Source organism: Sturnira hondurensis, unplaced genomic scaffold, assembly GCF_014824575.4.
Source record: "Sturnira hondurensis isolate 20B ecotype Veracruz unplaced genomic scaffold, ASM1482457v3 Scaffold0000256, whole genome shotgun sequence".
In the NCBI taxonomy this organism is placed as follows: Eukaryota; Metazoa; Chordata; class Mammalia; order Chiroptera; family Phyllostomidae; genus Sturnira; species Sturnira hondurensis.
Genome location: NW_028072887.1, coordinates 1,814,016 through 1,826,080, shown reverse-complemented (window position 1 = coordinate 1,826,080; position 12,065 = coordinate 1,814,016).

Genomic DNA, 12,065 nt, shown 5'->3' with positions numbered 1-12,065 from the left:
AGGTCAAGGGACCATGAGCACTAGCCATTCTCCCTCTCCCATTTAGACCACGGCCCTGGAATTCCCAGTGGCTCTGGGCCTGCTTCTAGGGTCTGTGTGGGTCTTGTCCTGGTCCATCTCCCAAAGACAGAATGTGTCATGAAATGCACAATATCCTTAGGCCCAAAGAGCAGACGAGGGGTAGCTGTTTGGGGGTGTGCAAATGGAGTGTGGACACATGGGCTGGGGGTTTGAGGCCCGTCATGACATAGAAGGGAACTGAAAGTGAGGAGAGAAGGGACATCACTCATGGGCCAGGGACCAGAGTGCTCTTCAATGTCATGTTTGGACACAGAATGTCTGCAGGTCCAAGAATTTTAGGTTCGAACTTGGCCTTCCAAATAGTTCTGAAGGTATATTTGTCAAGATAGGTAGATAGACTATATTTTATTTGACAGTTTCTTAGCTTGGCTTATAATTTATACACATAAAATGGCTGATAAGCTTCCATTTATGTCCTTGCCCTAGACCCTGACCCGGCCTGACAGGCAGATGGAAAACTCAAGAAGCTAAGATGCAGATCTTGGCCTGGGAACAAAAGGAAGAACTTGTGGATTTAATCCCAGGGTGTAAACACTACTGAGACTACTTTGACTACCTAATTTTACAAATTTAAAAAACTATGGATTGTCCTGAAATCAAGTTCTCGGAAGCCTCACAGAAGAGTTTGGTGAAAACAAAACAAAGGAAAATAAAACAAAACTAAACTAAACTAAAAAAACCCCCGTTACTTCACTTAGCAAGTTTGGCCTCTCTCTTTTGTCTGTCAACAACTTGTATGTGCTATACTGTGTTATGATATTAAGAGCATTAATGTTAAACATTGAAGACATGATTTCTATGCTCTATAACATGGTACCCATGAACATGGGCTTTGGAGTCAGAGAGATGCAGCCTAGGAAGTCAACTCTTCTGCTCACAAGCCAAGTGGCCTCAAGCCCGTTTCAGCCTCTCAGAGCTTCAGTTTCTTCATCTGTAAATAGGATAATGACCCCTACCTTACATGGCTATTGTAATGGTTTAATAAGAAAGACCTGAAAGGGGCTGGCACATAACTTGCTCTACAAGGGTTACTTGCTGTCACTGCTAATGTTATTTTTATTGCTACTGGTATCATTAATTGTGCTACCTCAGACCAGTAAGCACTTCAAGTCATTTTAAAATTACTTAGAAAAATAGGGTAGCACATTCACATAGTTAAAAATCAGATAGGAAAATACGTATATAAAAAAACTTTCTTCCACCCCTCTCACCTTTCAGCTCATTCTATACAGCCTTGTACTCCATGGTGACCACTTTTTGAAAAGTATATTTTATTGATTAGGCTATTACGGTTGTTCCATTTTTTCTCCCCTATGTTCCTCTCTGCCCTGCACCCCCCTCCCGCCAGCATTCCCTACCCTTAGTTCATGTCTGTGGGCCATACATATAAGTTCTTTGGCTTCATTTCCTATACCACTCTTTACCTCCCTCTGTCTATTTTGTGCCTACTATTTATGCTGCTTATTCCCTGCACCTTCTCCTTCATTTTCCCCCTTCCCCTCCCTGCTGATAACCTCCAGGTGACCTCCATTTCTGTGATTCTGTTCCTGTTCTAGTTGTTTGCTTAGTTTGTTTTTGTTTCTTTTTTTTAGGTTCAGTTGTTGGTAGTTGTGAGTTTGTTGTCATTTTGCTGTTCATAGTTTTGATCTTCTTTTTCTTAGATAACTCCCTTTAACATGTCATACAATAAGGGCTTATTGATGATGACCTCTTCTAACTTGATCTTATCTGGGAAGCACTTTATCTGCCCTTCCATTCTAAATAATAGCTTTGCTGGATAGAGTAATCTTAGATGTAGGTCCTTGCCTTTCATGACTTGGAATACTTCTTTCCAGCCCCTTCTTGCCTGCAAGGTTTCTTTTGAGAAACCAGGTGATAGTCTTATGGGAACTTCTTTGTAGGTAACTGTCTCCTTTTCTCTTGCTACTTTTAAGATTCTATCCTTATCTTTAATCTTGGCTAATGTAATTATGATGTGCCCTCGTGTGTGCTTCCTTGGATCCAACTTTTCTGGGACTCTCTGAGCTTCCTGGACTTCCTGGAAGTCTATTTCCTTTGCCAAGTTGGGGAGGTTCTCCTTCATTATGTTTTCAAATCAGTTTTCAATTTCTTGCTCTTCCTCTTCTCCTTCTGGCCCTCCTATGATTCGGATGTTGGAATGTTTAAAGTTGTCTAGCAGATTCCTAAGCCTCTCCACATTTTTTCAATTCTTGTTTCTCCATTCTGTTCTGGTCGAATATTTAATTCTTCCTTTTGCTCCAAATCATTGATTTGAGTCCCAGTTTCCTTCCCGTCACTGTTGATTTCTTGTATATTTTGCTTTATTTCACTTTTCATAGCCTTTACTTTTTTTCTCTATTTTGTGTTTGTGCTCAGTAATTTCTGTGAGCATCCTGATTGCCAGTGTTTTGAACTCTGCATCTGATAGAATGGCTATCTCTTTGTCACTTAGTTGTTTTTCTGGAGTTTAGGTCTGTTCTTTCATTTGAGCCATATTTCTTTGCCCCTGAGTGCCTATTACATTGTAACAGGTGGAGCCTGAGGTTTTCACCAGGGATGGGCAACCCAGGTCACTGCATTGTGGTGCTGTATGGGGGGGGTGGCTGGGAGGGAACAATGCTGCTTGCTCAGCTCTCGGCCAGCTTTCAGTCACTTTCCCTGGTACCCACAAGCAAATTGGGCCCTTCTGGAGCTGATTCCTAGGTGGGTGGGTTTGTGTACATTATAAGATCCCATGGGCCCCAACAATGAACTCTCCTGTGAGGCTGGGAGTTTCTTCTGTCACTGCAACACCCCCCCCCCCCAGGTTTTTACAGCCAGAGTTTTTGAGGCTTTCTTTCCCCATGCTGGAACCCTGGGTTGCATGGTCTGTCTCACTCACCAGTTGTTCCTCTCAGTTTATGAGCATGCAAATGTGGGACTGCCAGCCACTGCCTCACTACACCATCTTACCAGTCTGGAGAGGGCAGTCCTCTCGGCCCCTCTTACAACTCTGGATGAATGCTTCTTCTTTAACTCCTTGGTGGTCAGAGTTCCATACAGTTTGATATTCTGGCAGTTCTGGTTGTTTTTTATTTTTAAATTTGTTGTTGTCCTTTTGGTTTTGCAAAGAGGAAAAGCATATTTACCTATGCCTCCATCTTGGCCAGAAGTTAGGACACTCTGGGTAACCACTTCTGTTAGTGTTTGTGTATTCTCACAGTATTTCTTTATTCAGATATAAGCAAATATGACTATACTTTCATTTTTCCCTTTCCATACATAAAAGGTAGCATGCTATATATACTTTTGTGGACTGTACTTTTGTTCACTTAGTATACCTTGGAGATCTTTTCGTGTCAGTATGTAGAGAGCTTCCTCATGCTTTTTCACGCCCGCATAGTGTTCCACCAGGAGTTCATTTCCTTACTCCCCTGGACACAAACAAGTGGAATGTTTCCAACATTTTGCTCAAATGAACAATCTGTTGTTAATGAACTTTAATGTGTGTTGTTTCACGTGAGTAGGTAAATCTGTAAGATCAGTGTACATGGAGTAAATGCATTGGTGCTTTTGATAGATAATACCAAAGTGTCCTCTATGGTGGTTATTCCATTTTACATGCCCTCTAGAATGTAAGGTTTTAGTCGCATGAGCTGTTCAGCTATTTATATTTGTTGAATAGGACCAATAATAGTGGCCAACTGTATCAGTTTCTGGTTGCTGCTATAAAATATTACCCCAACTTGGTTGCATTAAACAGCACAAATGTACTATCAATGTATTATAACTCTGGACATCAGAAGCCCATGATGGGTCTCAGTGGGCTAAACTGGAGGTGTTGGCAGTGTTCTGTTCCGTTGCTTCTAGAGATGGGCAAGAGAATTTGCTTCTTTGCCTCTTCTAGGATCTCGAGGTTCCCACATTCCTTGGCCTGTGCCCTGCATACCCCCAACCTCTGCTCCCACTGCCACATCTTCCCTTCTGAGTCTCTTGTCTCCCTCATTATGGACCTTTGTGATCACATTGAGCCCACGTCAAGAATGATTATCCAGAATGATTTCCCCATGTCAAGATTCTTAACTTAATCGCATCTGTAAAGTTCTTTTTGCTATGTGAGGTAACACATTCACGGGTCTGGAGATTAGGCTTTTGTCTCCTCAATGAGAATATAAGAATTGAGGTGCTGTGTTTGGTTCTGCAATTTAATATCTATTAGGTCAGAGTACTCTCTATACAATTGTTGTATATTTTATGTATTTTATACTTACAGTGAAGTTTAATGTATGAAATAATGAGTGAGATTCTTTGAAAAAATGTAAAGTATTATGCAGAAAGCTATTTTTCTAAAAAAGGGGGATCTGGAAAGAAAGCTTGTCTCATTAGACAAAAAATGGTGGTAAAGATAACTGGGAACTCTAGAACTATTATTTTGTCAAATTTTTATGAATCAGTAATATAATCTGTTCTTATTCAAAACATATGTTTTATTTCTAAATGAAGAAAATGCATCTGCCTATATCTTATAAAAAAGAGATTTTCAATTTCAAATTAACATGCAAATAATCTGTCCCACTTTTCCAGGCTCATGTCACTGAGTCACATGTCCTGGACCAAGGAACAGACTGAAATGAAGCTGAGAATACACAAGTGGGGAAGAACTCCATTTCCATGAATTGAATAAAAGCAACTCTTACAGGAGAAATTAGAAGTGACATCGCCTTTAGGAAAAATGCCATATGTGCCCACCTCTGAACTGTCTGTCTAGGTTTTCATCGTGGCGTTTTCTTCTCATCACTCACAAATACAAACATTCTTTCATTATAAAGGCAAAGGCTGACCAAGCCTGACTTTCAAATATTTTAACGTTGGTGGGGATAGGGAACTATTGGGTAATGATGAAACAGGTGGACTCTGGGGTCTACGAACCTGTGTTTGAGACCCAATTTCAATATAAGATGATCTTTATTGCAGTTTATAGGCTCCCTAAAACCACCGTTTTTTAAAATCCAGTGGATAAATGATAGTAGATAATGGTAGTACTTCTCTCATAGACTTGATAGAAAGATTACATAATATAATATTTGTAATATGCTTAGCACTGTGCTTTAGTAAATGCCAGCTACTGATCTTATTGTTATAAGTCACTCTTACTATCTGTCCAAGGGTCAAAAATGAGGCTTGAAATCATCAATTAACTACAGTGCCTCTGACGTCTCAGTGGCAACCATCCTGCTTGGACCAAGCCACCCTTTATCCACCAAACCACTTCCTCACTATCCATTGCTGTCTTGGTTCTCACCTCCTTTTATTTTTTCTTCTCAATTTGGATTCCAAGTACTACTCTGCCTCCCCTTTAAAACCCCCTTGACTCCCTCAGTCCTCTCTGTCTCTTCTGTGCCTGCCAGGCAGAGACTCTGCCTTGGTTGTGTTCAACTACTTGCCTCCCCGGCAGCTGACATGCCTGGGGAAGGATGCACATCAAAACGATTTAAATGATTGTTCCAACACATCACTTGCCTTCTTCACTGTGTTGACTTTTGCATTGATAGCATCAAAGCAGTCATGGGTAAAACTCCTGTTGTCTCAGCAGGATTCGAGGCAATGGCTCAGAAGCCATTACATACTTGCAGTTTTTTAAAAAGCCAGTTTAACTTAAGAATGTCCTTGATGAAGCAGTAGAGATTATTAATACTATTAATTTCAACTCATTTACTTATCTTTTTAATGTTCTGTGTGACAAAATGGGATGTCTGTGTAAAGATCTTCTGCGTAAACATCTTCTGATCTCAAGATGCATATCTTGAGGACAGTACTTGGGTGATTATTTGAGTTAGAAGCTGAACTAGCCAATTTCTTCATAATATGCCATTTTTTACACCCAAAAGAATGGCTAGCAGACAGACTATGGCTACTGTGATTTGGAAATCTGACAGTTTCTTAAAAATTAACAAAATGAATCTGTTACCTAACAGAAAAAGGCTGACAATATATTTTGCCAGTGATCAAATTCTAGCTTTTAAGCTTTCCAAAATTAGAATTATAGAAAACTTGAATCCATATCTATGAATTCAATAGCTTCCCACTACTTAAAGACTTTTCTTGAGTTTGGTAATGATACTGAATGTGACTTTCTAAATAATGTATAATAAAATGTGTCAACATTTGGGAAATCTATATAATTCAGAGAACTAGAATTTTCCAGGTATTGAAATGCATGACATTGTAAGATGATTCCAGAAGCAAGATAGGCCAATGAATCTTAATGTAACAGAGCACAAAGAATTCATCAACATGGTTTCAGGTTCCACATTACAACTTCCTCTTACAACAAATGGTCACTTGTTGAGTTTTAGTGTAATATCAAAGAAGACCCAAAATTATCTGAAAAGGCTATTGTAAATAGGCAGTATAACTCTTACGTAGAAAGTCTGAGCAGAGTTAGAGCAGTGAAGAGTGGTTATAGTATGGTCTATTTTGTAAGGGCAGCATTTCACAGGTAAATACATTTAAATACTATGTGGTTGATTGCATTGGTAACTGAGCAGATAATCAATTCAACAAGAAACTTGCCCCGGCTGGTGTAGCTCAGTGGATTGAGCACGGGCCTTCGAACCAGAGGATTGCAGTTCCATTCCCAGTCATGGCACATGCCTGGGTTACAGGCCAGTTCCCAGCAGGGGACACACGAGAGGCAACCGGACATTGATGTTTCTCTCCCTCTCTCCTTCCCTTCCCCTCTAAAGATAAATAAATAAAATATTTTAAAAAAAGAAACTAGTAGGCACACAATTGTCTAAATATTTTTGTTCTGATCATCCCTTGATTTTATCACACTCTTGGGAAAAAACAAATTGGAAATTTAATAAGGTTGAATCTCCTGCTATCCCTGTCCAGCTTTCAACTCCAGATCAGGCAGTGAGAACTTCATACCAGGCCTCCAGGTCTGAGTGGGGCCTGTACCAATTAAAGTACAGTTGTTGACAGCTATGGAAAAGGAAGCAGTGGGGTCGATGGATATTTAGTTGAGGTAGCAAATGGAACCATCAGTTGTTCCCTGATGGTTCCAACTTGGTCTCAAGGTCTTTACATATTTTTGACAGACCGAAACTCAAAATGCTGTCCCTCATTGATACTGGTGTGCACCTGCTCACTACAGACTTATTCTTTCTCAGCTTTGAGTTGTCAGCAGTCACCTGGTCACCACACCAGCTTAGACCTCACAACCAAAAAACAATGATGCAAGGGTGGTAGGTCCTGCAAACTCAAAGTCCACATCCTGTCAGGGTTTATACACTTCTATTTGTAAGCAGTCTTCATTTGATCAATTTTCTTTCCGTGTTTGTCGAGAAGTTAATATCAAATATCAGTTTCAGGCTGTGGCAAATATAGCCTTTAATTCTGTTACCAAGCGGTAATCAGTATTCCTGACTTTCTATGAAAGTCAGACAAAATCACCTCATTCTTATTTTGTAAGGTCTGCTTCCTTTTCATGCAGGAATTTCTGCATCCAGTTTTGTCAGCCCCAAATCCTTTGCTGAAAGGATTTGTTGAAAATGCCTCAGGCTGCTTTGCTAAAATCAGCATGTGTCACAGAAGTGCTAGTCTTGCTACAATCTGTCCACAAGCTGCCTTGACGAGACCTCAGGAAGGGGCGATTTGGTGGTTACCTGAGGATGCTGATCTACTGCTGCTGGAAAACAAAGTGAAAAGAGAACGTCTATTTCTGACTTCTGGTGGTGGGTTTTACTTTGTTCTTTCTTGAGATCTAGAGATTTAAAAATACCTGTTGAATATACAGAGGCATCAATTTTTTTAGATTCAGGAGGACTCACAGAGAGCTGGTCTCACACCATCACTTGCTGCTTAGAACTTTGAAGTTGGGGAGGTCACTAGCTGCAGCCTGGTGTCTCCGCAGCCGCACTATGATAGATATTTGTGGTGTTTTCCTCTCTAGTAACATCTCTGCCTAATGACATCTTCTCCCAGTTCATTCGGTTTCAGTGGGGCCAACCTCACCCTCAGGTTCCATTCTAGACAGTGGCTGAAATGATTGGTTAGAGGTATGAATGAGTGACACAAATCTGGCCAATCAGACGCAGTATCAGATCTTTCACTGTTGCTAGGGAGAGGATGATAACTGGTAGTATATAAAATTGGAAAATTTACCTCCATTTGGAAAGAGTCTGACCGAGAAGCAACCCAGCCCTGAAGAAAGCAGAGGAGAGAGAGGTTGATTGACTGACTCCTGGTGACACCCTCTGAGCACCTGAATCTAGCTGCACTTGAAGCAAGATCTATCTTTGGACTTTTTTGTGATATGAGCCTATACAACTTCTCTTTTGTCTTAAGCAAATTTGAGTTAATATATATCACAACTGAATTTGGCCCTTTAGTATGCTAAAATTCTGCTTACTGGTGAAAGTCTGGAGCTCAGGATGACTTCCCTATTTATTCTGCTTGCTACCTGTTTTGGCACATTTTAAAAGTTCTTGTTGCTAAGGGTGATTCAGTTTCTGAGGCATCCAGCTGAAGCCTATTGATGAATTGTCTCTGCTTGAAGCAAAGATCTCCCTGTTTTTCCCTTTAAGCAGCCTAAGCCCCTAAGCTATAGGCGACCTGTACTGCCACTGAGTCCCATTCGCCTTTGGGGCTCACCTGTAGGGACTGGAAGGGGATGGCTCACTGTCCTCGGGCCTTCAGTAGATTTGTTCCAATGGGAAGGCCTGACTTCTTTTCTGTTTTGGGTTTTACGTCTCTATGAACATTAGTATATGTGTCTCTAAAGGAACAGAAATAATCAACTTTCATGCTAGTGAATTAGAAGAAGCTAGAAATGGTGCATATACTCACAATAATGGTATCATATGCAGAATATGGGATGCATAATACAATACTTAGAGGGTGCTTACCCATGGGCCAGATATAAAGGAACACATTTTATCTTCTGCATCAATCAGGGTCCTGGCAAAACTGATGCCACATTGAACTAGAAAATTTGAAAGACTTCAATAAAGGGACTATTTACCACGTTCTATGCAGGGGGGAGGGAAGCTGCTAGGCTACTGCAGTACCTAAGGCTAGACCCTGTGGGCAGCAACTCCCTCTCCCAGGCCCGAAGGGAAGGGCACGGCTGGCCTAAACCAACCCCGCAGGAAGGGAGAAGGGGAAGAAATGCTCCATCAGAAATGAATTTATCTCAGAAGCTCTTGAAATTGAGACCAGAAGGCCCCTCCCTCACATGGGCCCAGGGTGCCGATTGTTGCCTGGAGCTATAAAATGTGCTGTGTTGAGGAAGCAAAACCAGTTAGTGGTTGGGAGTATTTCTCTGCAAGCAGTTTTGCTATTGTCTAAAGAGACCTCATACTAAAAGACAGTGATCTCCAAGCCTCCAGTAATTTGTGCTTGTTTGTTTCCTCATTCTAAATAAACATTCATCCTTATATCTAATTGTGTACTTGTAATTCTGTATGTTTCTTTCAGAAAGCCTTCAAAATATCTGTTTTAGGCCTCACAAAACCTGGATTTGCTTCAATGTCACTCTCTCCAACCCTCCCCTGGACCTGGGAGAACCTTACGACAAAAATAGACAATCTCTGTCCTCAAGGGATTTAGAGTCTGGAGGGAGATACAGATGGGTGAACAGTACTGGTCTCTCCAGGCCCCCACACAGTGGTTTCCAATGTCCCTCATCACCCCATGCACACATTACACATCAAAACCTTGTTGAATTGTCTTGTCAATCTCTGGGTTCTTCTTTATCTTTCTCCACTAATCTAGGTGCTTCTCAGGGCAGGTAGTAATGTCTCTGACCACTATCCCCCTCACAGCAAGCAAAGACTAAGGGAGGAATAAGTGAACGAATAAAGGAGTGGATGAAGGAGTGTCATAGGGCCATGATCAATTACTCTAGAAGATATAGTCAGAGCTTAAGGAAGGAGCGCTTTTCAACTCTCTTTATAATATTTTATCTTTCTTTAGCTTTATGGACATGGGATTAAAAGTCCTAGATGGGTATGTAACAAGCAAGCCCTCTTTGTCAAACAGGAGAAAAGAACACAAAAGAGCACTTTCGTATTTATCACATCACACATTACACCAGACTCACCTGGGAAGTTTTTAAACACGGGAATACCTGATTCTCACTCCAGGATGACTGAATCAGAATTCCTATAGTGGGAGCCTGGACATCTGATTTTTTAATAAGCTGTAAATAAGTGTATGCTTATCTCTCATTAAAACTCACTAGACTGAAACTATGTAACATATCCATATATTCACTAACATACAAGATGTGAACTGGAAGGGATAGTGTATCTCACATGTTGTTTCGGCCTGGCCAGCATCTCTTCCTCTTCTAGTAATAGCACTCTGGCTTCCCTTTGGGGATTTCCTTGGGCCACCCTCAGTTGCTGCGGTTTGGGTTGGGTTAACCCCCCGGCCCCAGACCCCCTCCACCCACCCCCTCCTGTCCACCAGCTCGGGGGTAGAGCTAAGAACCAGTTCTGGCTAATCCATGTGACTCATCCCCCCGGCCACAGGGATGGGCTCAGAGTTGGGCATATATGTCTGCCCAGTGACACCCAGCCTGAAATCCTTGTGGGACATTTTGGGAAATAGAAACCCTCTTTCTGCTGGGGTGGCAGATGTAAGGAGGTTGGTCTGGAGTTTTGAGAGGACCTGTCAGGAGGAAAAGCGAACAAAGAAAACAGATGCCAGTAATGGAGAGAGGGCAAGTCATGATAACTTTCTTTAAGCCCTCAGAGCCAGCTGTGTCTGGAGACAACTCAACATGGAGCCAATACAATGCCCTTTCTACATAAGCCAACTGGAATGGTCACTTACAAATAAAGAGCCTTAACAATTTATGTTTAGGATTTTTTTTGCCTGTAAATTTGATTAAATTTCCTAAACAAATGGGAGTAGATTTTATTTACAATAATACTTGCTAACATTTATTGAGCACTGTTCTAAAAGTGCTCACTATAACTGAGCACTGTTCTATGACTGAGCTTTGCATAAACTCAGCCATATAGTGTTTGCAGTCACCTACAAGGGTCTATATCACTGTATCACAGATGGAGAAGCCCAGGCACACAGTGAGCCCCGTTTCCATCAACCCTGTGTTCAACGTATTTTGTGCTCTGAGGTCAGAAAAATGTTACGAAGATCTTGTCTCCTATTTGAGAGTCACCATTTAAGTGAGATGCTGTACTTTTAAGGGTTCGAGTCTACTTTTGCTTCCAGAAGTGCCTCCCTGAAGCCTTGAGAGGGTAACAACCAGCGATGGCAGCTACAGGGCTGGGTCACAGAACACACGTGGAGGTCTCTTCGAGCAGAAGGTTAGAAGTGCTCTCGTCGCTCTACAAGATTAACTTAATAACCAAGTGTTGCACTCTACTCTCAGAAATCTAGACTCCTGCAGAAAGAAGGATGAGGAAACAGGGGCACGTTGCCACAGCAGAGGAGCCGGGAGGTGTGCCTCCTGCCATCTCCTGGCAACCATTTGACTAGGAGCCGGGCTAGACTTTGAATTACAGGCAAGCAAGTGACCACTCAGGGATCATTTGAGAGAGAATGTTAATCAAGCTCACCTTGGTGCTTCAAGAGAAACCTAGATTTATTGGCAGAAAATTAATGCCATGTCAGGCACCCCTATCACATACTTCAGCGGACTGTTCCCTCAGCCTGACTAGTCATGAACGTGGTGAAAGTGTTGCTCACTAACCAGCCTTCCACGCTCAGTTTCTGAAGGCAGCATGTCCCACGTCAAGGAAGGACTAACCCTTGTTTGCCATGGCCCTCGTTCAGGGGCCAAAGCTTGAGGGTGATGAGAGCTGGAATACTTTTGGAGCAGAGTTGCCAATAATCTTTTTCTCTCCTTAACCACTGGATATTTGCAAGCTACCACATCGATGTCTACTTTATTCCTTTTAATTGCTGTCTGGTGTTTTGTAAGATGATGTTCTGTGTTTTTTTTTTACCATTCCCTTCTTCATGGACAC